This window comes from Furipterus horrens, unplaced genomic scaffold (genome assembly GCF_987537825.1).
Source record: "Furipterus horrens unplaced genomic scaffold, mFurHor1.1.pri manual_scaffold_6, whole genome shotgun sequence".
NCBI lineage: Eukaryota > Metazoa > Chordata > Mammalia > Chiroptera > Furipteridae > Furipterus > Furipterus horrens.
This window is the reverse complement of record NW_028327176.1, coordinates 6,524-33,370: the sequence shown is the minus strand read 5'-3', so window position 1 is coordinate 33,370 and position 26,847 is coordinate 6,524. Positions and strand designations below refer to the sequence as shown.

At 52.6% G+C, this 26,847-nt stretch overlaps 3 long non-coding RNA genes across 3 annotated transcripts; all 3 read left to right on the top strand.

Annotated features, from left to right (window-relative positions):
• Positions 1–1,379: 1,379 nt before the first annotated feature.
• Positions 1,380–2,981, top strand: LOC150005559 (uncharacterized). Its single transcript, XR_016511670.1, has 3 exons — positions 1,380–1,451; positions 1,780–2,456; positions 2,611–2,981. It is a non-coding gene; the product is annotated as an uncharacterized LOC150005559 (long non-coding RNA).
• Positions 2,982–12,784: 9,803 nt separating this feature from the next.
• Positions 12,785–14,386, top strand: LOC150005558 (uncharacterized). The gene is made up of 3 exons (XR_016511669.1): positions 12,785–12,856; positions 13,185–13,861; positions 14,016–14,386. It is a non-coding gene; the product is annotated as an uncharacterized LOC150005558 (long non-coding RNA).
• Positions 14,387–24,180: 9,794 nt separating this feature from the next.
• On the top strand, positions 24,181–25,782 carry LOC150005557 (uncharacterized). The gene is made up of 3 exons (XR_016511668.1): positions 24,181–24,252; positions 24,581–25,257; positions 25,412–25,782. It is a non-coding gene; the product is annotated as an uncharacterized LOC150005557 (long non-coding RNA).
• Positions 25,783–26,847: the final 1,065 nt, after the last annotated feature.

Genomic DNA, 26,847 nt, shown 5'->3' with positions numbered 1-26,847 from the left:
CATGGAGGCCATCGGACGTGCGGGCACCTGTCCGGGAACTTTAGCGAACGACGGTGTTTGGCTTGCAGCAGAGCGACGCAACATCCACAAGCTGCTTGATGAAGTTGTTGTCCCTGAAAAAATTTATAAGCTCGATGATGAGTAAGTGAGCTCACAGGGGGGAGAGGGTTTCGATACCTCACGTGCTCACATACGTAGGACCTCACGTATTTCGGGAGGCCTGGCCCGTGTGCCGCAGTAAACTTGAAGCGAACGCTTGTTATTGTGCCTTTACTGGTGGACATTTTTGATTCTTGTTTGAAACTTCCTTGAGGCTTCGGACGATACGTTATCCTTTTGACGTGCAGGGCCAAGCCCTAGGTGGAGAAACTATTCTATACTGTTCGGAGTACAGGCGTGGTAGGTGTGCAGATCTGGGTTAAGTCTGTGTGACCTCGCACCCGTTGCTTTCCTTCTCTGGGCTTCGGTGCCGCCTCGAGTGGTGGTGGCCGTTTAATGAACTAGAGTAAAACGAGTGAAATACACTAGCGCAGGGTCTGACACGTAGCAGGCTCCCCGAGTGTTCAGAACGGCTACTCGGGAATTGTGTGGAAGTGTCCTGAATCTTACCCCTGGAGGTCTGGGAACAGTTTAGATGAGCCCCGTCAGTTTTGCGTCATTGGGCGTGCGGGACTCCTAGCTGGCGGGGCACTGGGTTTGCCTGTCAAGAGACTTCCCCCCTGAGTGGGGGACGAGGCGGGTGCCGGTTCTAGGGCCTTTGGATGCGTGTCCAAGGAAGCGTCATCCCTCCAGAGTCACCGCCGGGCCACGGGCCGCTCGGCAGCCGGCAGGCTTGCGGAGGTGTAGTGACAGCAGGTGACAGAGGGTGCCAGCTCTAGGGGAGCCAGCGCAGCCCTCGGGGAGCGGCAGCAAAGAAAGGAAAGGCGCCTTTCCTGGGAGCCTAGCCCCTGAGCCCCCTCCCTCCGCCCCGGCCAGCCAGGCCTTTGGAGGTGAGAATACCGATGACCCAGGAGTGGGGGTAGTTTTTCTTCCCCTCTGGCAAAACCTCTGTCTTGCTTCTGGACCCTCTCGGGACTTGCTTTAGCTTCCTAGTGCTCCTTCTCTCGCCCTGTTCGGCGTCGTGGCGCTGAATACGCCTATCGAAGAACTGGAGGGGGCGCTGTGTATCTTTCATGTTATAAACGACGTCAGGTTTGTCCTGCAAAGATAAACCTTCTGTAGTTTCTGTCTGTTCAGAAGAAAACCAGAGCATTGACGCGAGCATGGTAAACTTATCATGGAACTTGGGGCTTTGCAAATACTTCTTAAAGGCCCTCTCAGACACCTGCTCTGCTTACAGACACATGAGTACATTTTTTTTTTTCTTCCTCCAGGGGCATGGCTTGCACCGTGGCCGGCGTAACTTCTGACGCTAACGTTCTGACCAACGAACTGAGGCTCATTGCCCAAAGGTATGGTCAGAGAGAGTGTGACTGACGATCTATAAGTCAGTTTGCTTGATATCTCTAAGGAGAACTCGTTTTTGCCAAGATGAGAGTCATCGCAGATTTATTAATTGAAAATTGCTTCTTTTTTCTAACCCGAACTTATAAAATGCTATGGTCATAAGATTGTTAGGATGTTGACATTCCCCTGCTCCCCTTTCAAATGACAGGTGACTGTCAATGTCCCCCCATGGCGCAGGTTTATGTCCAGAATATGTTTTGCTTAGATTTTTGTGTCTTAGGAAAAAATGATGACTATGCCAGTGTTTTCATCCTAGGTATTTATTTATTACAGTATCGGGAGCCAATTCCTCGTGAGCAGTTGGTGACAGCGCTCTGTGATATCAAACAAGCATACGCGCAGTTTGGAGGTAGGAAATCTGGGGCATATTTATTCCAGAAAGGGGAAACATTTTCTAGGTAATAATTTTTTTATGAGATGGTAAAAAGAAATTGAAAAGTAAGTGAAAAACTTTTTGTACATTTGCGCTTCGTGGTTTCCGCGATATGTATTATCATATGTTTTATTAATAGACCATCGAGAGGCAGAAATAGCCTTTTTAAATCTGGAAACCGATTGCTTTTCTTACCTAATAATTAAACTCAGCACGGAGTAGCGGTCCTCCGGGTCTTAACTCCGTCTCCTGGCTGTGCCCATCTCCCGGAAGCAAGTGGACGTTTTGGTGGGCCTTAGTCTGTGGTGGCCAGAACAGAGCCACTTACGAATGCTCAGCTTCACAAGAAAGGTGCTTCAGCTACGTTCGGGGAGCTCGAGTGACTGTAGCGATACTGCCTTTGGGCGGCTGATGTGCTTGACGGTCCTCTTTTCTTGGTTAAAGGGAAAAACGTGCCTTTGGCGTCTCGCTGCTGTCCATTGGCTGGGATAAGCGTTACGGCTTTCAGCTCTATCGGAGCGACCCAAGCGGAAATTACGGGGGATGGAAGGCCGCACGCATTGGCAATAACGGCGCCGTGAGTATTTCTGTGTTGCTGTAAAACCTAGCGATAGGTACCTAACGTGATTTTGCAACGGCGATGAATGTAAACGGTATTTTAAGGTAGCTGCAACAACTTTAGCACCTGTGATTGCTATAACGCAGCCGTGCGTGTGTGTGTTTGCCCCCAGTGGAAATTGCCACGCCGACCAGAGAGAATGGAAAGACGGTCATCGGAGTCCTCGGACAGAAGGAAGTGGAACAGCTGATCAGAAGACACGAGGAAGAAGAAGCTAAGGCTGAGCGTGAGAAGAAAGAAAAAGAACAAAAAGAAAAGGATACGTGGAAGACAGAATTGGGGGTCTTATAAATCTTTTGAGCCCCATTTCAGCCGCCCTCTTCCACAGTGAGCACGTGTTGGCTTTTGAACCCGGACGGTGGGAAAGAGGGATGGTAGCCTCTGATCGGGGCCTCGCCTTTCTGTAAGTTGAGCGGTGACTGCTCTTCATGGGCCTTTCTACCCCCCTCCCCCCTTTTCTGGGAATAAAACTCGGTAAGAATGGAAACGGTGAAGGAGAATTGTCTGTAGCAGTCACTGTTGTTCACCGGGGTTAGTGGGTCTGTGATCCTTCATGCTTCAGTGTCCTGGGGCAGCCCTGGAGGTGCCGGGACACAAGAGGCTAAAGTTGGTGGGTGCGAGTGTCATAAGCAGGGAAAGATGGGACTTGTGCCCTGGAGGCCTCCCTTGCTGTGTCCATACCGTCTTGGAGAACCCGTGGCCCTCGGCCTCTGTGGGAATCACATTCTTGTACCTGTTGCCAGTCATCGACATCGATGGCTCTTCCTAGGACCGGAAGTGTGTGCGTGCACATGTATACACACACGCGTTCACGCAAACCGCTCCGAAAACACGTGAAAGGCCCGTTTACAGTGCAAGCCCTGCACCCGCTACAGTAATCGGTCATCAGTGCTTCTGAGCACCTCTGGATCCCTCAGACCCCATTTCCCTCTCCCCTTCTACTCCAGAGAGAGAACTCGAGTTTACCTTTCCCCTTACCTATGGTTCTTACAATGCGTTTGTCTGTTCCTCTGACCCAGGTGGCACATCCCTCGGGGTAGCCGGGTGTGCCCTCTCTCCGTCTCCAGCGCTTGGTTTAAGAACGACCGTGGGCTGAGCCGACCCAGACCAGACGGGCGGGGGGATGACAGCTGCGGACGCCGCGGCAGGCCCACGGCGGGCACGTGGCAGGTCCTGTGCAGGAGAGATTATGGCCACAGAGGAAAAGGGGCCGCAGACGAGAGCAGTCGGTCTTGGCTGAGGCGGGGCGGTGGGTGGGGGGGTGGGGGGCCCTGGTCTCAGCCCAGGAAGGCTCCAGGGCCACCGCCGCAGTGCCGGCCTCCCACACTTGTCCCCTCCAGCTCTCCTCAGAGCACATTGAACCCTTCCGTCGGTTCCCCATGCGAGACTTTCAAAGATCTGCTGCGAAGTGAGCGAAGCTTAAGCTTCAGGACCCCTCGCTTCCGAGGCCTGGGAAGGGACCCTCACAATGTGTTCCGTGCTCATGCTTTTTGTAAAGTCTGCAAAAGTAAGGTCTTCTACCTGCGGTTAATAAGCGCTACCGTCTGTTTCTGCAGCGGAACATACTTGTCCGCAGATACTTCCATGCGTAGTGAGGTTATTGTTACTCACCTCAGGGTCGAAATGGCTCTCGGGACGTGTTCCTCACCCACCCGATGAGCCTGCATACCCAGTATAGTGACAGGAAGGCACAGGAACAGAAGTTGTCACCATCGTTGGAAGTTCCTGGACAGTGGGAGAGGAACAGGGCTTGACATGGGCCAAGTCAGAAGCAAACTTCATCCTTAAGGTGTGTGCAGTTACCATCTGGGGATTCAGGTCCCGTGATGCCGGAAACGCCGGGGGGGGGGGGGGGGGGGCGGGGGGGGTGCCTTACGGGTATGTCGGCTCATCGAACCACTGCGGTAATTTGGTGAAGTTTCTCATTCTGATTTTCAGTTTGATACCCAATTTTGTATTTGTACTGCCGTATTCTTTTGCTTTAAGAGGACACCCTCCCACTCCGCTACACACACACACACACACACACACACACACACACACACACACACACAGATAGTATCTTATATATGAACCCGAATCAGCCCCTGCTTTCCCTCGTCCTGAGAATAAAGTCCACTTTCTTCATTCTGACCTGCAACTCGCCACTGCCTTGTTGCTGATGCTCTGTCCTGGACCCCCGCCCCCCCTCTGGACCGCCCTCTGTCTGTCCCTCACCCTCTCTGGAACGCTCTTCTCTCTGCACTCTGTGTCTCCCGCCCCCGAAGAACTACCCCGTCCTCTTCCCTGTCCCCGTGGGACTTCGGGACCCTCTATCCTGCTCCCGAAGGTCTTACATACCCTGCGCCCCGCTTCCGACATGCTGCCGGCACCTCGGCCCCGCCCCTGGAGGACTTAGGAGCCGCCTCCGGGAAGTCTGACCTTCCGCCGCACTTCCGGGACACTTCCGCCCTCCCGGTCCCACCCCAGAGGACTTCCGGGCGACTTCCGCTTGCGGCCGACCCGCCATCTTGTTCCCGCCCCAGGAGGTCTCACGCAGCCGAGGCCCAACCCCCAAAGGTCTACGCAGCCTGCCCCGCCATCTTGGTCTCACCCCGAAGGTCTTCCGGGTGTCCGGCCTCGCGCCGCTTCCGGGTATCTTCCGCCACCCTGTCCCCGCCCCCGAAGAACTAGAACTACCGCGTCCCCTTCCCTGCCCCGCACTGGCACTTCGGGGTCCTCTATCCTGCTCCCGAAGGCCTTACACATCCTCCGATAGCGTTCCGGCACCTCGCCCCCGCCCCTGGAGGACTTAGGAGCCGCTTCCGGGAAGTCTGACCTTCTGCCGCACTTCCGCGGTCCTGGTCCCACCCCAGAGGACTTCCGGGCGACTTCCGCTTCCCGCGGACCCGCCATCTTGTTCCCGCCCTAGAAGGTCTGACGCAGCTGAGGCCCAACCCCAGAAGGTCCACGCAGCCTGCCCCGCCATCTTGGTCCCACCCTGAAGGTCTTCCGGGTGTTCGGCCTCGCCCCGCTTCCGGGAGTCTTCCGCCACCCTGTCCCCGCCCCCGGAGAACTGCCTCGTCCCCTTCCCTGCCCCACCCCCGCCCCGGGACTTCGGGGTTCTCTATCCTGCTCCCGAAGGTCTTACACATCCTCCGATAGAGTTCCGGCACCTCGCCCCCGCCCCTGGAGGACTTAGGAGCCGCTTCCGGGAAGTCCGACCTTCCGCCGCACTTCCGGGACACATCCGCCCTCCCGGTCCCACCCCAGAGGACTTCCGGGCGACTTCCGCTTCCCGCGGACCCGCCCTCTTGTTCCCGCCCTAGAAGGTCTCACGCAGCCGAGGCCCAACCCCAGAAGGTCCACGCAGCCTGCCCCGCCATCTTGGTCCCACCCCGAAGGTCTTCCGGGTGTTCGGCCTCGCCTCGCTTCCGGGAGTCTTCCGCCACCCTGTCCCCGCCCCCGAAGAACTGCCGCGTCCCCTTCCCTGCCCCCCCCCCCCCCCCCGGGACTTCGGGGTCCTCTGTCCTGCTCCCGAAGGTCTTACACGTCCTCCGCAATTCTATGGAGAGGTTTACGGTATCAAATTACAATAGTAAACTCAACATTTACTTAATCTGATGGTGCTCAGACTTTTTTAGAAAGTGCAAATCATCATCTCTCGATTCAGACGCCAGGCTCTGGGATTGCCAAGAAGCCACTTAAGTCCACTGAACTCAACGCGCTTCACCTGCTCCTGTGCGCTCCAGAGGAACTCTTCCATCAACCTGTCAGTGTGCTTGCCGGCTGTGGCTCCCCGTCTGTCTCAGTGCTGCCCTCCTGTGGGGAACTCTGGGGATTACAGCTAAGGGAAGCTCACCGAGTCCATTGTACGGATAGGGCTAGATGGCTAGGCTCAGGGTTGATAGGTTTAGCGTTAATGAGCCTAGGGTTAACAGGCTTCTATCTTTAATAGACTTAGCCTTCCTGGATGGAGCTTCAGAAGAGCTAACAGATTTCCAGAAACGCTTCGTATGTACCCCATCATCAGGCCCAGTGCTCTTTCGGGGTGGCTGTAGGAACCCCGAAAGCGAGGAGTAAGGCCAGCGGGAGACTGTGCAGAGCGCGCGTCTGTCCCACCACACTAAGTGTGAGTAGTCGTAGCGGGGGTAAAAAAAAAAAAGAATGGCAAACTACCTAGATACTACCTGACTTAGTGAGATAATATAGCTTATTTAATTTTTTCTGCACAACAGTGAGGCAGCAAAGCAGAAGTTATTCTTTCTTATTAATTTTCTAGAATTAAAAAATTTAAACATACATAAAACATTCAAATATAATGACTTGAAGAGTTCTCGCCATACACTTTTAACAATTATTGACATTGTGCCAATAGATATCCATATTGATGTAGGTTAGGATATTGTGGCATGTGCAGGTTCACAGCTAAACGAGTGGTGGTGCCAAGTATTCAAAATAAGGTTTTCAGCTTTGCAGTCCTTTGTCCTTCCTTAATCACCAAACTTTTTAGGTAAATCATTCTTCTAACTCCCCAAATTTGAGACAGTACTAGAGAAATGATATTCAAAGTTAAAATTGAATTTGTACAGCCAAAACTTAAGTCTCTCAGAGTGTTAATGTCATGTTTCTTATTTATACCTTTTATGTATCCAGTTTACTTTGTCTCCTGTTATTGGCAATTTTTTGGTCTTGTTTTAAATTGTTGTTCTTTTACAGTTGTCCCAGTTTTTCTCCCGTGTTGTTTGTATTTTTAACTATTGGTCCAATACCTTCTTATTTTTGTTCTTATACTGTTTTTAGTGTGCGTCACTGCTTGAACCCCTTCACTTTTTTTTTTTTGAAATATGTCATCTGTGTGCTATTAGTAGGTTGCTCTTCTAATTATCATTATTAGCTTTAAAGGGTGTAGACTCTGGGAAAGCTTCTTATTGAACTGTCATTGTACTGTGCAGAGAGTGCCCAGTTCCACAGACAAGCTCTTCCCTCGTATTTTGCAAGGTTCCGTTCCTCGGGTGATCTGTAGGGAAACGACCTTTAGTGGCCCTCCGGGAGGTTTCAGGCAGAATCAGTAGCTCTGCAGGCAGTGACTGCTTTTGTTGCAATATTTCTGTGTATTTGTGTCTTTGGAGGTCTATCAGTTACCATTACTCTAGTAGTCATTTGTGGAATAATCAGAATGACCCCGTGCTGGCACTTCCATGCACAGTTTTATTTCGTCCTCACCGTGGTCAGTTTTACAGAAGGCAAAACTGATATGCAGAGAAGGAGGTAACTTGCTTTCAGGTCAGACAGCAGGTGTTAGAGGCTGGAAGGAACCCAAGCCGTCCACCTGAAAATCCTGTGTTCTTAACCAGCGTGCTGTTATCCCCTCTCTTCATACTCAAATCTGAGTAAGACTAGGTCTCCAATTTTAAGAAGCGCAGGCTAATGCCTCATCGTCCTTAATAGCAAATTTCTGCAACTAGGTGAAAGTTGTTTCGCGACCGACGATGAAACTCCGAATATTGGAAAGAAAAGGGAATTGTCAGATGGTATGGACTCGTGTATTCATTCGTGTATGCATTCAACAAAGTGAGCACCTACTATGTACTTCATATATCTTTGTATATTAAAATCATGTATGTCTGGCTGGTGTGGCTCCATGGATTGAGTGAACTAAAGGGTTGCTGGCTCGATTCCCAGTCAGGGCACAGGCCTGGGTTGCAGGCCAGGTCCCCAGTCAGTGTGGGTGCATGAGAAGTAACCACACACTGATGTTTCTCCCCCTCTATTTCTCCCCACTTCCCCTCTAAAAATACATCAATAAAATCTTTTCTAAAAACATGGAAATTAAAGCACGTTTATTTTACATCTACCGTTGATACGTTTATTTTACTTCCATACATGTTTTCTAGGTTTGAAATTTTGTGTCAAGCAACCCCCTAACTGGTCATTTAAAGGCTTCTGTTACTCGGAAGTTAAATAAGTCTGTACTAAGTACCGAGTGCTTCTTAGGGAACTCTGCCTATTTCCATGAGAGTCCTCTGATTTAACTTAAAAACATATCTGAACTGGAGTGCTCCTTATTGATCACAAAGAATTGTATTAATATTTCATCTTAAAAGTACTATTAATAATAGTCTAACTAATAGTTTGGTTCACTAATGATGACGAACTTTTAAAAGTTATTTGTAGGAGAGAAGCCAGTACGCTAACTTTTAAAAATTTGTTAGACAGGATTAGCCGAACCGTTCTTTATTGCAAAACATGAAGATAGCTTGTTTAAGGATTTATTTCGAGGCGACGAAAGATGGGTTCGTCCTGTGCAACACCCACGAATGACAAGATAAAAATCCAGTTTGGCCTCGCCATATCTCAGTTAGTGGGTGTGGTAGGTGTGCATGTCATTCTGTATTCAATGCCATCCTCCTCTGTAGGTCAAATCGCTCGGGGGGCCGTCCGCTAAGCTATTTATTCTTCTGTCCTCTCCGCGACTCTAGGGACGCCCGGCGGCGGCGGCACTCTAGGGACGCAGAGTGTACGTACAAGCTTTACGAAGCTGCCGTTCTAGCTGTGGCCTCGGTATTTTTTTCTACGTAGCAGCTTCACAGAGATTCAAGCCTGTGCCTCGGCTCCTTGGGTGTTGGTAAGCTTGGAGAAGAATACACTGGGAAGGAGGACAGGGCGTGTCGGGGTCTGAATAGGATGGTCTGGAAAGGTGTCCCTGAGAAGCAGCCGGGCGTGGGACTACCCCGGGGAGGGTGTGTCAGGCCGGGGGAACTTTCGCGAGTGCAAAGGCCCCGAGGCTGGCGTGTGCCGGTGTGTTTGCGGAGCAGCGAGGAGGCCCGTGTGGCTAGAGGCGAGGGACCCCTGGGGAGGAGTGCAGGAGATGAGGTCAGAGAGGCAGTGGCAGGCTGGCCACTCGGAGATTTTGGCTTTGACAAAGATTTTGGCATCAGAACCTGGCGGCGGCTGGAACGCCCACCCGGACTTTTGACGTACGCAAAGGAACTGCATGCAAATGAACCTAGTCCCAGCATCTCCCAGAGGAAATAAAAATGGACTTGGCTCCTTCTCAGAAGAAATGTTGATGGACTTAGCATGATATATGACCGGCCTGGCGGGGAGAAAAGCAGGGCGATATAAATAGCCTGCTGAATGTGTCGCCGCGTAAACTCGCTGTAAGTGAAATGTACTGTTTGGAAAGATGTGGAGGGAGGTCTTGCACCGCCTCCGCCCCGCTTCCGATAGGCTGCCGGCACCTGGTCCCCGCCCCTGGAGGGCTTAGAAGCCGCCTCCGGGGAGGTCTGACCTTCCGCCGCACTTCCGCCACGCTTCCGCCACCTTGGTCCCACCCCAAAGGGCTTCCCGGTGTTCAGCCTCGCCCCGCTTCCGGGAGTCTTCCGCCACCTTGTCTCCGCCCCCGAAGGGCTTCCTTGTCCTCGGCCCCGTCCCCGGAGGACTTCCGTATCTTCGGCCCGTTCTCCCCGCCCCCCCCACCCCGCGAGATCGTTCTGCACACGCGCGTGGGCCACATGGGCAGCGGACACTCGGCGGGGCGACAGTGGGTTCTTCCTGTGGCGTGAGGCCCTTCGTGTAGCCCTCGATTCCAGTTTTTCTTCTCCGGTTAGTACCTGCCTTCGGGCGCCGCGGGGGTACCGGCTGCGCCGGCCGGCGTGGAGCATGGGGATGAGGACTCTCCGGCAGCCTGGTCGCAGGTCACTGCCTCCCAAAGTGCCAGGCAGGCCCCGAGGCCCCGGCCCACCTTTAAGAAATCTCGTCTGGGCGCGCCGGTCCTGCGGCCTTAGTCTGGTGTTCCGCTATTTGGGAAATGTGCTCTGGGGGCCGAGGTCGCCCCACGCCCCCACCCCCAACCCCCCGCCTCCTTCCGCATGCAGGACCCCGGCCCTCCCGGGAGAAGCCTCTGCCCCTCTTCACGTGTCCGTCCTCCTGGACTCCGTGGTCAGGATACTGCCTTAGCTTTCGAGCGGCTGCGATTCTTTTTTTTTGAGCTTCGGCCGTTTGTCTCTTGCCCGTGAGGCGTCTGACTCAGTGTTTTCTGCTGAAGCTTCCTGCTCCGCCTGGACGCCCCGTTCTTTCTCCTTCCCCAGTTCTTCCTCTTGGACCTGCAGGGTCTCATCCCTCTTTCTGCCTCTACCGTGTCTCATTTGGGCTCCTTTTCTGCGTTGGTTTTTTTCCAAAAAAGGGCTTTTTCGATTTTCCCGTCCAGCCCCGGTGCCTCGGTCTCCACCTGTGTCAAATCGTGTTTGCGTCCCTCACCTCGGCCAAAGAAGGGGGTGGACGGAACGGTTTTAAGCCGTGGAAATGCTTTTTCAGTTGTAACTTTCGTTTTAGTAAGGATCTTACTTTCTTTTGACAGGAGCCGTAAAGTTCAGAACACACGGTAAGTTCCGCACACGTCCGTAAGCTATCGCCTGACAAAGGGTCTGGTACTCAGCTTACAGACCTGCGTGAGAAAATGGGGGTGGGAAGAAATGATCGGTTCCCTGCTACACACTGGACTCTGGGTGCCAGGATGTGTTTTATGCAGGAGTTACTTTCAGTGGACGGGAGTCATGGGTATATATTTTCCTTTGCGGTCTCGAAGCTATGACTCCAGGACCACTATATTTTCTCCAGGAGGCAAAGTAGGAATTGTAGAATCTGTCTCAAAAGTATTTTTAAGTGCTTGACTTTTGGGGGGGTGGGGGTGGGGGGGCGGAAGTCAAGACACTTTTTGAATAGTTCATGCTCTCTTGTGTTTTGATGTCATTATGGTCACCAGGTCGATCGCGCGCAGCACGAGAGAACGAGAGAGGGACTCGAGGGTAGAGCCTGTCAGGGTTCCCGCTGACTCTCTTGGCCCAGTGGTGCAAGCACCCAGAAGGGAGTCTCGGTTTCTCACCGCTTGTGTTTTGCAGGTCGCTTGTACCAGGTTGAATACGCCATGGAGGCCATCGGACGTGCGGGCACCTGTCCGGGAACTTTAGCGAACGACGGTGTTTGGCTTGCAGCAGAGCGACGCAACATCCACAAGCTGCTTGATGAAGTTGTTGTCCCTGAAAAAATTTATAAGCTCGATGATGAGTAAGTGAGCTCACAGGGGGGAGAGGGTTTCGATACCTCACGTGCTCACATACGTAGGACCTCACGTATTTCGGGAGGCCTGGCCCGTGTGCCGCAGTAAACTTGAAGCGAACGCTTGTTATTGTGCCTTTACTGGTGGACATTTTTGATTCTTGTTTGAAACTTCCTTGAGGCTTCGGACGATACGTTATCCTTTTGACGTGCAGGGCCAAGCCCTAGGTGGAGAAACTATTCTATACTGTTCGGAGTACAGGCGTGGTAGGTGTGCAGATCTGGGTTAAGTCTGTGTGACCTCGCACCCGTTGCTTTCCTTCTCTGGGCTTCGGTGCCGCCTCGAGTGGTGGTGGCCGTTTAATGAACTAGAGTAAAACGAGTGAAATACACTAGCGCAGGGTCTGACACGTAGCAGGCTCCCCGAGTGTTCAGAACGGCTACTCGGGAATTGTGTGGAAGTGTCCTGAATCTTACCCCTGGAGGTCTGGGAACAGTTTAGATGAGCCCCGTCAGTTTTGCGTCATTGGGCGTGCGGGACTCCTAGCTGGCGGGGCACTGGGTTTGCCTGTCAAGAGACTTCCCCCCTGAGTGGGGGACGAGGCGGGTGCCGGTTCTAGGGCCTTTGGATGCGTGTCCAAGGAAGCGTCATCCCTCCAGAGTCACCGCCGGGCCACGGGCCGCTCGGCAGCCGGCAGGCTTGCGGAGGTGTAGTGACAGCAGGTGACAGAGGGTGCCAGCTCTAGGGGAGCCAGCGCAGCCCTCGGGGAGCGGCAGCAAAGAAAGGAAAGGCGCCTTTCCTGGGAGCCTAGCCCCTGAGCCCCCTCCCTCCGCCCCGGCCAGCCAGGCCTTTGGAGGTGAGAATACCGATGACCCAGGAGTGGGGGTAGTTTTTCTTCCCCTCTGGCAAAACCTCTGTCTTGCTTCTGGACCCTCTCGGGACTTGCTTTAGCTTCCTAGTGCTCCTTCTCTCGCCCTGTTCGGCGTCGTGGCGCTGAATACGCCTATCGAAGAACTGGAGGGGGCGCTGTGTATCTTTCATGTTATAAACGACGTCAGGTTTGTCCTGCAAAGATAAACCTTCTGTAGTTTCTGTCTGTTCAGAAGAAAACCAGAGCATTGACGCGAGCATGGTAAACTTATCATGGAACTTGGGGCTTTGCAAATACTTCTTAAAGGCCCTCTCAGACACCTGCTCTGCTTACAGACACATGAGTACATTTTTTTTTTTCTTCCTCCAGGGGCATGGCTTGCACCGTGGCCGGCGTAACTTCTGACGCTAACGTTCTGACCAACGAACTGAGGCTCATTGCCCAAAGGTATGGTCAGAGAGAGTGTGACTGACGATCTATAAGTCAGTTTGCTTGATATCTCTAAGGAGAACTCGTTTTTGCCAAGATGAGAGTCATCGCAGATTTATTAATTGAAAATTGCTTCTTTTTTCTAACCCGAACTTATAAAATGCTATGGTCATAAGATTGTTAGGATGTTGACATTCCCCTGCTCCCCTTTCAAATGACAGGTGACTGTCAATGTCCCCCCATGGCGCAGGTTTATGTCCAGAATATGTTTTGCTTAGATTTTTGTGTCTTAGGAAAAAATGATGACTATGCCAGTGTTTTCATCCTAGGTATTTATTTATTACAGTATCGGGAGCCAATTCCTCGTGAGCAGTTGGTGACAGCGCTCTGTGATATCAAACAAGCATACGCGCAGTTTGGAGGTAGGAAATCTGGGGCATATTTATTCCAGAAAGGGGAAACATTTTCTAGGTAATAATTTTTTTATGAGATGGTAAAAAGAAATTGAAAAGTAAGTGAAAAACTTTTTGTACATTTGCGCTTCGTGGTTTCCGCGATATGTATTATCATATGTTTTATTAATAGACCATCGAGAGGCAGAAATAGCCTTTTTAAATCTGGAAACCGATTGCTTTTCTTACCTAATAATTAAACTCAGCACGGAGTAGCGGTCCTCCGGGTCTTAACTCCGTCTCCTGGCTGTGCCCATCTCCCGGAAGCAAGTGGACGTTTTGGTGGGCCTTAGTCTGTGGTGGCCAGAACAGAGCCACTTACGAATGCTCAGCTTCACAAGAAAGGTGCTTCAGCTACGTTCGGGGAGCTCGAGTGACTGTAGCGATACTGCCTTTGGGCGGCTGATGTGCTTGACGGTCCTCTTTTCTTGGTTAAAGGGAAAAACGTGCCTTTGGCGTCTCGCTGCTGTCCATTGGCTGGGATAAGCGTTACGGCTTTCAGCTCTATCGGAGCGACCCAAGCGGAAATTACGGGGGATGGAAGGCCGCACGCATTGGCAATAACGGCGCCGTGAGTATTTCTGTGTTGCTGTAAAACCTAGCGATAGGTACCTAACGTGATTTTGCAACGGCGATGAATGTAAACGGTATTTTAAGGTAGCTGCAACAACTTTAGCACCTGTGATTGCTATAACGCAGCCGTGCGTGTGTGTGTTTGCCCCCAGTGGAAATTGCCACGCCGACCAGAGAGAATGGAAAGACGGTCATCGGAGTCCTCGGACAGAAGGAAGTGGAACAGCTGATCAGAAGACACGAGGAAGAAGAAGCTAAGGCTGAGCGTGAGAAGAAAGAAAAAGAACAAAAAGAAAAGGATACGTGGAAGACAGAATTGGGGGTCTTATAAATCTTTTGAGCCCCATTTCAGCCGCCCTCTTCCACAGTGAGCACGTGTTGGCTTTTGAACCCGGACGGTGGGAAAGAGGGATGGTAGCCTCTGATCGGGGCCTCGCCTTTCTGTAAGTTGAGCGGTGACTGCTCTTCATGGGCCTTTCTACCCCCCTCCCCCCTTTTCTGGGAATAAAACTCGGTAAGAATGGAAACGGTGAAGGAGAATTGTCTGTAGCAGTCACTGTTGTTCACCGGGGTTAGTGGGTCTGTGATCCTTCATGCTTCAGTGTCCTGGGGCAGCCCTGGAGGTGCCGGGACACAAGAGGCTAAAGTTGGTGGGTGCGAGTGTCATAAGCAGGGAAAGATGGGACTTGTGCCCTGGAGGCCTCCCTTGCTGTGTCCATACCGTCTTGGAGAACCCGTGGCCCTCGGCCTCTGTGGGAATCACATTCTTGTACCTGTTGCCAGTCATCGACATCGATGGCTCTTCCTAGGACCGGAAGTGTGTGCGTGCACATGTATACACACACGCGTTCACGCAAACCGCTCCGAAAACACGTGAAAGGCCCGTTTACAGTGCAAGCCCTGCACCCGCTACAGTAATCGGTCATCAGTGCTTCTGAGCACCTCTGGATCCCTCAGACCCCATTTCCCTCTCCCCTTCTACTCCAGAGAGAGAACTCGAGTTTACCTTTCCCCTTACCTATGGTTCTTACAATGCGTTTGTCTGTTCCTCTGACCCAGGTGGCACATCCCTCGGGGTAGCCGGGTGTGCCCTCTCTCCGTCTCCAGCGCTTGGTTTAAGAACGACCGTGGGCTGAGCCGACCCAGACCAGACGGGCGGGGGGATGACAGCTGCGGACGCCGCGGCAGGCCCACGGCGGGCACGTGGCAGGTCCTGTGCAGGAGAGATTATGGCCACAGAGGAAAAGGGGCCGCAGACGAGAGCAGTCGGTCTTGGCTGAGGCGGGGCGGTGGGTGGGGGGGTGGGGGGCCCTGGTCTCAGCCCAGGAAGGCTCCAGGGCCACCGCCGCAGTGCCGGCCTCCCACACTTGTCCCCTCCAGCTCTCCTCAGAGCACATTGAACCCTTCCGTCGGTTCCCCATGCGAGACTTTCAAAGATCTGCTGCGAAGTGAGCGAAGCTTAAGCTTCAGGACCCCTCGCTTCCGAGGCCTGGGAAGGGACCCTCACAATGTGTTCCGTGCTCATGCTTTTTGTAAAGTCTGCAAAAGTAAGGTCTTCTACCTGCGGTTAATAAGCGCTACCGTCTGTTTCTGCAGCGGAACATACTTGTCCGCAGATACTTCCATGCGTAGTGAGGTTATTGTTACTCACCTCAGGGTCGAAATGGCTCTCGGGACGTGTTCCTCACCCACCCGATGAGCCTGCATACCCAGTATAGTGACAGGAAGGCACAGGAACAGAAGTTGTCACCATCGTTGGAAGTTCCTGGACAGTGGGAGAGGAACAGGGCTTGACATGGGCCAAGTCAGAAGCAAACTTCATCCTTAAGGTGTGTGCAGTTACCATCTGGGGATTCAGGTCCCGTGATGCCGGAAACGCCGGGGGGGGGGGGGGCGGGGGGGGTGCCTTACGGGTATGTCGGCTCATCGAACCACTGCGGTAATTTGGTGAAGTTTCTCATTCTGATTTTCAGTTTGATACCCAATTTTGTATTTGTACTGCCGTATTCTTTTGCTTTAAGAGGACACCCTCCCACTCCGCTACACACACACACACACACACACACACACACACACACACACACACAGATAGTATCTTATATATAAACCCGAATCAGCCCCTGCTTTCCCTCGTCCTGAGAATAAAGTCCACTTTCTTCATTCTGACCTGCAACTCGCCACTGCCTTGTTGCTGATGCTCTGTCCTGGACCCCCGCCCCCCCTCTGGACCGCCCTCTGTCTGTCCCTCACCCTCTCTGGAACGCTCTTCTCTCTGCACTCTGTGTCTCCCGCCCCCGAAGAACTACCCCGTCCTCTTCCCTGTCCCCGTGGGACTTCGGGACCCTCTATCCTGCTCCCGAAGGTCTTACATACCCTGCGCCCCGCTTCCGACATGCTGCCGGCACCTCGGCCCCGCCCCTGGAGGACTTAGGAGCCGCCTCCGGGAAGTCTGACCTTCCGCCGCACTTCCGGGACACTTCCGCCCTCCCGGTCCCACCCCAGAGGACTTCCGGGCGACTTCCGCTTGCGGCCGACCCGCCATCTTGTTCCCGCCCCAGGAGGTCTCACGCAGCCGAGGCCCAACCCCCAAAGGTCTACGCAGCCTGCCCCGCCATCTTGGTCTCACCCCGAAGGTCTTCCGGGTGTCCGGCCTCGCGCCGCTTCCGGGTATCTTCCGCCACCCTGTCCCCGCCCCCGAAGAACTAGAACTACCGCGTCCCCTTCCCTGCCCCGCACTGGCACTTCGGGGTCCTCTATCCTGCTCCCGAAGGCCTTACACATCCTCCGATAGCGTTCCGGCACCTCGCCCCCGCCCCTGGAGGACTTAGGAGCCGCTTCCGGGAAGTCTGACCTTCTGCCGCACTTCCGCGGTCCTGGTCCCACCCCAGAGGACTTCCGGGCGACTTCCGCTTCCCGCGGACCCGCCATCTTGTTCCCGCCCTAGAAGGTCTGACGCAGCTGAGGCCCAACCCCAGAAGGTCCACGCAGCCTGCCCCGCCATCTTGGTCCCACCCTGAAGGTCTTCCGGGTGTTCGGCCTCGCCCCGCTTCCGGGAGTCTTCCGCCACCCTGTCCCCGCCCCCGGAGAACTGCCTCGTCCCCTTCCCTGCCCCACCCCCGCCCCGGGACTTCGGGGTTCTCTATCCTGCTCCCGAAGGTCTTACACATCCTCCGATAGAGTTCCGGCACCTCGCCCCCGCCCCTGGAGGACTTAGGAGCCGCTTCCGGGAAGTCCGACCTTCCGCCGCACTTCCGGGACACATCCGCCCTCCCGGTCCCACCCCAGAGGACTTCCGGGCGACTTCCGCTTCCCGCGGACCCGCCATCTTGTTCCCGCCCTAGAAGGTCTCACGCAGCCGAGGCCCAACCCCAGAAGGTCCACGCAGCCTGCCCCGCCATCTTGGTCCCACCCCGAAGGTCTTCCGGGTGTTCGGCCTCGCCTCGCTTCCGGGAGTCTTCCGCCACCCTGTCCCCGCCCCCGAAGAACTGCCGCGTCCCCTTCCCTGCCCCCCCCCCCCCCCGGGACTTCGGGGTCCTCTGTCCTGCTCCCGAAGGTCTTACACGTCCTCCGCAATTCTATGGAGAGGTTTACGGTATCAAATTACAATAGTAAACTCAACATTTACTTAATCTGATGGTGCTCAGACTTTTTTAGAAAGTGCAAATCATCATCTCTCGATTCAGACGCCAGGCTCTGGGATTGCCAAGAAGCCACTTAAGTCCACTGAACTCAACGCGCTTCACCTGCTCCTGTGCGCTCCAGAGGAACTCTTCCATCAACCTGTCAGTGTGCTTGCCGGCTGTGGCTCCCCGTCTGTCTCAGTGCTGCCCTCCTGTGGGGAACTCTGGGGATTACAGCTAAGGGAAGCTCACCGAGTCCATTGTACGGATAGGGCTAGATGGCTAGGCTCAGGGTTGATAGGTTTAGCGTTAATGAGCCTAGGGTTAACAGGCTTCTATCTTTAATAGACTTAGCCTTCCTGGATGGAGCTTCAGAAGAGCTAACAGATTTCCAGAAACGCTTCGTATGTACCCCATCATCAGGCCCAGTGCTCTTTCGGGGTGGCTGTAGGAACCCCGAAAGCGAGGAGTAAGGCCAGCGGGAGACTGTGCAGAGCGCGCGTCTGTCCCACCACACTAAGTGTGAGTAGTCGTAGCGGGGGTAAAAAAAAAAAAGAATGGCAAACTACCTAGATACTACCTGACTTAGTGAGATAATATAGCTTATTTAATTTTTTCTGCACAACAGTGAGGCAGCAAAGCAGAAGTTATTCTTTCTTATTAATTTTCTAGAATTAAAAAATTTAAACATACATAAAACATTCAAATATAATGACTTGAAGAGTTCTCGCCATACACTTTTAACAATTATTGACATTGTGCCAATAGATATCCATATTGATGTAGGTTAGGATATTGTGGCATGTGCAGGTTCACAGCTAAACGAGTGGTGGTGCCAAGTATTCAAAATAAGGTTTTCAGCTTTGCAGTCCTTTGTCCTTCCTTAATCACCAAACTTTTTAGGTAAATCATTCTTCTAACTCCCCAAATTTGAGACAGTACTAGAGAAATGATATTCAAAGTTAAAATTGAATTTGTACAGCCAAAACTTAAGTCTCTCAGAGTGTTAATGTCATGTTTCTTATTTATACCTTTTATGTATCCAGTTTACTTTGTCTCCTGTTATTGGCAATTTTTTGGTCTTGTTTTAAATTGTTGTTCTTTTACAGTTGTCCCAGTTTTTCTCCCGTGTTGTTTGTATTTTTAACTATTGGTCCAATACCTTCTTATTTTTGTTCTTATACTGTTTTTAGTGTGCGTCACTGCTTGAACCCCTTCACTTTTTTTTTTTTGAAATATGTCATCTGTGTGCTATTAGTAGGTTGCTCTTCTAATTATCATTATTAGCTTTAAAGGGTGTAGACTCTGGGAAAGCTTCTTATTGAACTGTCATTGTACTGTGCAGAGAGTGCCCAGTTCCACAGACAAGCTCTTCCCTCGTATTTTGCAAGGTTCCGTTCCTCGGGTGATCTGTAGGGAAACGACCTTTAGTGGCCCTCCGGGAGGTTTCAGGCAGAATCAGTAGCTCTGCAGGCAGTGACTGCTTTTGTTGCAATATTTCTGTGTATTTGTGTCTTTGGAGGTCTATCAGTTACCATTACTCTAGTAGTCATTTGTGGAATAATCAGAATGACCCCGTGCTGGCACTTCCATGCACAGTTTTATTTCGTCCTCACCGTGGTCAGTTTTACAGAAGGCAAAACTGATATGCAGAGAAGGAGGTAACTTGCTTTCAGGTCAGACAGCAGGTGTTAGAGGCTGGAAGGAACCCAAGCCGTCCACCTGAAAATCCTGTGTTCTTAACCAGCGTGCTGTTATCCCCTCTCTTCATACTCAAATCTGAGTAAGACTAGGTCTCCAATTTTAAGAAGCGCAGGCTAATGCCTCATCGTCCTTAATAGCAAATTTCTGCAACTAGGTGAAAGTTGTTTCGCGACCGACGATGAAACTCCGAATATTGGAAAGAAAAGGGAATTGTCAGATGGTATGGACTCGTGTATTCATTCGTGTATGCATTCAACAAAGTGAGCACCTACTATGTACTTCATATATCTTTGTATATTAAAATCATGTATGTCTGGCTGGTGTGGCTCCATGGATTGAGTGAACTAAAGGGTTGCTGGCTCGATTCCCAGTCAGGGCACAGGCCTGGGTTGCAGGCCAGGTCCCCAGTCAGTGTGGGTGCATGAGAAGTAACCACACACTGATGTTTCTCCCCCTCTATTTCTCCCCACTTCCCCTCTAAAAATACATCAATAAAATCTTTTCTAAAAACATGGAAATTAAAGCACGTTTATTTTACATCTACCGTTGATACGTTTATTTTACTTCCATACATGTTTTCTAGGTTTGAAATTTTGTGTCAAGCAACCCCCTAACTGGTCATTTAAAGGCTTCTGTTACTCGGAAGTTAAATAAGTCTGTACTAAGTACCGAGTGCTTCTTAGGGAACTCTGCCTATTTCCATGAGAGTCCTCTGATTTAACTTAAAAACATATCTGAACTGGAGTGCTCCTTATTGATCACAAAGAATTGTATTAATATTTCATCTTAAAAGTACTATTAATAATAGTCTAACTAATAGTTTGGTTCACTAATGATGACGAACTTTTAAAAGTTATTTGTAGGAGAGAAGCCAGTACGCTAACTTTTAAAAATTTGTTAGACAGGATTAGCCGAACCGTTCTTTATTGCAAAACATGAAGATAGCTTGTTTAAGGATTTATTTCGAGGCGACGAAAGATGGGTTCGTCCTGTGCAACACCCACGAATGACAAGATAAAAATCCAGTTTGGCCTCGCCATATCTCAGTTAGTGGGTGTGGTAGGTGTGCATGTCATTCTGTATTCAATGCCATCCTCCTCTGTAGGTCAAATCGCTCGGGGGGCCGTCCGCTAAGCTATTTATTCTTCTGTCCTCTCCGCGACTCTAGGGACGCCCGGCGGCGGCGGCACTCTAGGGACGCAGAGTGTACGTACAAGCTTTACGAAGCTGCCGTTCTAGCTGTGGCCTCGGTATTTTTTTCTACGTAGCAGCTTCACAGAGATTCAAGCCTGTGCCTCGGCTCCTTGGGTGTTGGTAAGCTTGGAGAAGAATACACTGGGAAGGAGGACAGGGCGTGTCGGGGTCTGAATAGGATGGTCTGGAAAGGTGTCCCTGAGAAGCAGCCGGGCGTGGGACTACCCCGGGGAGGGTGTGTCAGGCCGGGGGAACTTTCGCGAGTGCAAAGGCCCCGAGGCTGGCGTGTGCCGGTGTGTTTGCGGAGCAGCGAGGAGGCCCGTGTGGCTAGAGGCGAGGGACCCCTGGGGAGGAGTGCAGGAGATGAGGTCAGAGAGGCAGTGGCAGGCTGGCCACTCGGAGATTTTGGCTTTGACAAAGATTTTGGCATCAGAACCTGGCGGCGGCTGGAACGCCCACCCGGACTTTTGACGTACGCAAAGGAACTGCATGCAAATGAACCTAGTCCCAGCATCTCCCAGAGGAAATAAAAATGGACTTGGCTCCTTCTCAGAAGAAATGTTGATGGACTTAGCATGATATATGACCGGCCTGGCGGGGAGAAAAGCAGGGCGATATAAATAGCCTGCTGAATGTGTCGCCGCGTAAACTCGCTGTAAGTGAAATGTACTGTTTGGAAAGATGTGGAGGGAGGTCTTGCACCGCCTCCGCCCCGCTTCCGATAGGCTGCCGGCACCTGGTCCCCGCCCCTGGAGGGCTTAGAAGCCGCCTCCGGGGAGGTCTGACCTTCCGCCGCACTTCCGCCACGCTTCCGCCACCTTGGTCCCACCCCAAAGGGCTTCCCGGTGTTCAGCCTCGCCCCGCTTCCGGGAGTCTTCCGCCACCTTGTCTCCGCCCCCGAAGGGCTTCCTTGTCCTCGGCCCCGTCCCCGGAGGACTTCCGTATCTTCGGCCCGTTCTCCCCGCCCCCCCCACCCCGCGAGATCGTTCTGCACACGCGCGTGGGCCACATGGGCAGCGGACACTCGGCGGGGCGACAGTGGGTTCTTCCTGTGGCGTGAGGCCCTTCGTGTAGCCCTCGATTCCAGTTTTTCTTCTCCGGTTAGTACCTGCCTTCGGGCGCCGCGGGGGTACCGGCTGCGCCGGCCGGCGTGGAGCATGGGGATGAGGACTCTCCGGCAGCCTGGTCGCAGGTCACTGCCTCCCAAAGTGCCAGGCAGGCCCCGAGGCCCCGGCCCACCTTTAAGAAATCTCGTCTGGGCGCGCCGGTCCTGCGGCCTTAGTCTGGTGTTCCGCTATTTGGGAAATGTGCTCTGGGGGCCGAGGTCGCCCCACGCCCCCACCCCCAACCCCCCGCCTCCTTCCGCATGCAGGACCCCGGCCCTCCCGGGAGAAGCCTCTGCCCCTCTTCACGTGTCCGTCCTCCTGGACTCCGTGGTCAGGATACTGCCTTAGCTTTCGAGCGGCTGCGATTCTTTTTTTTTGAGCTTCGGCCGTTTGTCTCTTGCCCGTGAGGCGTCTGACTCAGTGTTTTCTGCTGAAGCTTCCTGCTCCGCCTGGACGCCCCGTTCTTTCTCCTTCCCCAGTTCTTCCTCTTGGACCTGCAGGGTCTCATCCCTCTTTCTGCCTCTACCGTGTCTCATTTGGGCTCCTTTTCTGCGTTGGTTTTTTTCCAAAAAAGGGCTTTTTCGATTTTCCCGTCCAGCCCCGGTGCCTCGGTCTCCACCTGTGTCAAATCGTGTTTGCGTCCCTCACCTCGGCCAAAGAAGGGGGTGGACGGAACGGTTTTAAGCCGTGGAAATGCTTTTTCAGTTGTAACTTTCGTTTTAGTAAGGATCTTACTTTCTTTTGACAGGAGCCGTAAAGTTCAGAACACACGGTAAGTTCCGCACACGTCCGTAAGCTATCGCCTGACAAAGGGTCTGGTACTCAGCTTACAGACCTGCGTGAGAAAATGGGGGTGGGAAGAAATGATCGGTTCCCTGCTACACACTGGACTCTGGGTGCCAGGATGTGTTTTATGCAGGAGTTACTTTCAGTGGACGGGAGTCATGGGTATATATTTTCCTTTGCGGTCTCGAAGCTATGACTCCAGGACCACTATATTTTCTCCAGGAGGCAAAGTAGGAATTGTAGAATCTGTCTCAAAAGTATTTTTAAGTGCTTGACTTTTGGGGGGGTGGGGGTGGGGGGGCGGAAGTCAAGACACTTTTTGAATAGTTCATGCTCTCTTGTGTTTTGATGTCATTATGGTCACCAGGTCGATCGCGCGCAGCACGAGAGAACGAGAGAGGGACTCGAGGGTAGAGCCTGTCAGGGTTCCCGCTGACTCTCTTGGCCCAGTGGTGCAAGCACCCAGAAGGGAGTCTCGGTTTCTCACCGCTTGTGTTTTGCAGGTCGCTTGTACCAGGTTGAATACGCCATGGAGGCCATCGGACGTGCGGGCACCTGTCCGGGAACTTTAGCGAACGACGGTGTTTGGCTTGCAGCAGAGCGACGCAACATCCACAAGCTGCTTGATGAAGTTGTTGTCCCTGAAAAAATTTATAAGCTCGATGATGAGTAAGTGAGCTCACAGGGGGGAGAGGGTTTCGATACCTCACGTGCTCACATACGTAGGACCTCACGTATTTCGGGAGGCCTGGCCCGTGTGCCGCAGTAAACTTGAAGCGAACGCTTGTTATTGTGCCTTTACTGGTGGACATTTTTGATTCTTGTTTGAAACTTCCTTGAGGCTTCGGACGATACGTTATCCTTTTGACGTGCAGGGCCAAGCCCTAGGTGGAGAAACTATTCTATACTGTTCGGAGTACAGGCGTGGTAGGTGTGCAGATCTGGGTTAAGTCTGTGTGACCTCGCACCCGTTGCTTTCCTTCTCTGGGCTTCGGTGCCGCCTCGAGTGGTGGTGGCCGTTTAATGAACTAGAGTAAAACGAGTGAAATACACTAGCGCAGGGTCTGACACGTAGCAGGCTCCCCGAGTGTTCAGAACGGCTACTCGGGAATTGTGTGGAAGTGTCCTGAATCTTACCCCTGGAGGTCTGGGAACAGTTTAGATGAGCCCCGTCAGTTTTGCGTCATTGGGCGTGCGGGACTCCTAGCTGGCGGGGCACTGGGTTTGCCTGTCAAGAGACTTCCCCCCTGAGTGGGGGACGAGGCGGGTGCCGGTTCTAGGGCCTTTGGATGCGTGTCCAAGGAAGCGTCATCCCTCCAGAGTCACCGCCGGGCCACGGGCCGCTCGGCAGCCGGCAGGCTTGCGGAGGTGTAGTGACAGCAGGTGACAGAGGGTGCCAGCTCTAGGGGAGCCAGCGCAGCCCTCGGGGAGCGGCAGCAAAGAAAGGAAAGGCGCCTTTCCTGGGAGCCTAGCCCCTGAGCCCCCTCCCTCCGCCCCGGCCAGCCAGGCCTTTGGAGGTGAGAATACCGATGACCCAGGAGTGGGGGTAGTTTTTCTTCCCCTCTGGCAAAACCTCTGTCTTGCTTCTGGACCCTCTCGGGACTTGCTTTAGCTTCCTAGTGCTCCTTCTCTCGCCCTGTTCGGCGTCGTGGCGCTGAATACGCCTATCGAAGAACTGGAGGGGGCGCTGTGTATCTTTCATGTTATAAACGACGTCAGGTTTGTCCTGCAAAGATAAACCTTCTGTAGTTTCTGTCTGTTCAGAAGAAAACCAGAGCATTGACGCGAGCATGGTAAACTTATCATGGAACTTGGGGCTTTGCAAATACTTCTTAAAGGCCCTCTCAGACACCTGCTCTGCTTACAGACACATGAGTACATTTTTTTTTTTCTTCCTCCAGGGGCATGGCTTGCACCGTGGCCGGCGTAACTTCTGACGCTAACGTTCTGACCAACGAACTGAGGCTCATTGCCCAAAGGTATGGTCAGAGAGAGTGTGACTGACGATCTATAAGTCAGTTTGCTTGATATCTCTAAGGAGAACTCGTTTTTGCCAAGATGAGAGTCATCGCAGATTTATTAATTGAAAATTGCTTCTTTTTTCTAACCCGAACTTATAAAATGCTATGGTCATAAGATTGTTAGGATGTTGACATTCCCCTGCTCCCCTTTCAAATGACAGGTGACTGTCAATGTCCCCCCATGGCGCAGGTTTATGTCCAGAATATGTTTTGCTTAGATTTTTGTGTCTTAGGAAAAAATGATGACTATGCCAGTGTTTTCATCCTAGGTATTTATTTATTACAGTATCGGGAGCCAATTCCTCGTGAGCAGTTGGTGACAGCGCTCTGTGATATCAAACAAGCATACGCGCAGTTTGGAGGTAGGAAATCTGGGGCATATTTATTCCAGAAAGGGGAAACATTTTCTAGGTAATAATTTTTTTATGAGATGGTAAAAAGAAATTGAAAAGTAAGTGAAAAACTTTTTGTACATTTGCGCTTCGTGGTTTCCGCGATATGTATTATCATATGTTTTATTAATAGACCATCGAGAGGCAGAAATAGCCTTTTTAAATCTGGAAACCGATTGCTTTTCTTACCTAATAATTAAACTCAGCACGGAGTAGCGGTCCTCCGGGTCTTAACTCCGTCTCCTGGCTGTGCCCATCTCCCGGAAGCAAGTGGACGTTTTGGTGGGCCTTAGTCTGTGGTGGCCAGAACAGAGCCACTTACGAATGCTCAGCTTCACAAGAAAGGTGCTTCAGCTACGTTCGGGGAGCTCGAGTGACTGTAGCGATACTGCCTTTGGGCGGCTGATGTGCTTGACGGTCCTCTTTTCTTGGTTAAAGGGAAAAACGTGCCTTTGGCGTCTCGCTGCTGTCCATTGGCTGGGATAAGCGTTACGGCTTTCAGCTCTATCGGAGCGACCCAAGCGGAAATTACGGGGGATGGAAGGCCGCACGCATTGGCAATAACGGCGCCGTGAGTATTTCTGTGTTGCTGTAAAACCTAGCGATAGGTACCTAACGTGATTTTGCAACGGCGATGAATGTAAACGGTATTTTAAGGTAGCTGCAACAACTTTAGCACCTGTGATTGCTATAACGCAGCCGTGCGTGTGTGTGTTTGCCCCCAGTGGAAATTGCCACGCCGACCAGAGAGAATGGAAAGACGGTCATCGGAGTCCTCGGACAGAAGGAAGTGGAACAGCTGATCAGAAGACACGAGGAAGAAGAAGCTAAGGCTGAGCGTGAGAAGAAAGAAAAAGAACAAAAAGAAAAGGATACGTGGAAGACAGAATTGGGGGTCTTATAAATCTTTTGAGCCCCATTTCAGCCGCCCTCTTCCACAGTGAGCACGTGTTGGCTTTTGAACCCGGACGGTGGGAAAGAGGGATGGTAGCCTCTGATCGGGGCCTCGCCTTTCTGTAAGTTGAGCGGTGACTGCTCTTCATGGGCCTTTCTACCCCCCTCCCCCCTTTTCTGGGAATAAAACTCGGTAAGAATGGAAACGGTGAAGGAGAATTGTCTGTAGCAGTCACTGTTGTTCACCGGGGTTAGTGGGTCTGTGATCCTTCATGCTTCAGTGTCCTGGGGCAGCCCTGGAGGTGCCGGGACACAAGAGGCTAAAGTTGGTGGGTGCGAGTGTCATAAGCAGGGAAAGATGGGACTTGTGCCCTGGAGGCCTCCCTTGCTGTGTCCATACCGTCTTGGAGAACCCGTGGCCCTCGGCCTCTGTGGGAATCACATTCTTGTACCTGTTGCCAGTCATCGACATCGATGGCTCTTCCTAGGACCGGAAGTGTGTGCGTGCACATGTATACACACACGCGTTCACGCAAACCGCTCCGAAAACACGTGAAAGGCCCGTTTACAGTGCAAGCCCTGCACCCGCTACAGTAATCGGTCATCAGTGCTTCTGAGCACCTCTGGATCCCTCAGACCCCATTTCCCTCTCCCCTTCTACTCCAGAGAGAGAACTCGAGTTTACCTTTCCCCTTACCTATGGTTCTTACAATGCGTTTGTCTGTTCCTCTGACCCAGGTGGCACATCCCTCGGGGTAGCCGGGTGTGCCCTCTCTCCGTCTCCAGCGCTTGGTTTAAGAACGACCGTGGGCTGAGCCGACCCAGACCAGACGGGCGGGGGGATGACAGCTGCGGACGCCGCGGCAGGCCCACGGCGGGCACGTGGCAGGTCCTGTGCAGGAGAGATTATGGCCACAGAGGAAAAGGGGCCGCAGACGAGAGCAGTCGGTCTTGGCTGAGGCGGGGCGGTGGGTGGGGGGGTGGGGGGCCCTGGTCTCAGCCCAGGAAGGCTCCAGGGCCACCGCCGCAGTGCCGGCCTCCCACACTTGTCCCCTCCAGCTCTCCTCAGAGCACATTGAACCCTTCCGTCGGTTCCCCATGCGAGACTTTCAAAGATCTGCTGCGAAGTGAGCGAAGCTTAAGCTTCAGGACCCCTCGCTTCCGAGGCCTGGGAAGGGACCCTCACAATGTGTTCCGTGCTCATGCTTTTTGTAAAGTCTGCAAAAGTAAGGTCTTCTACCTGCGGTTAATAAGCGCTACCGTCTGT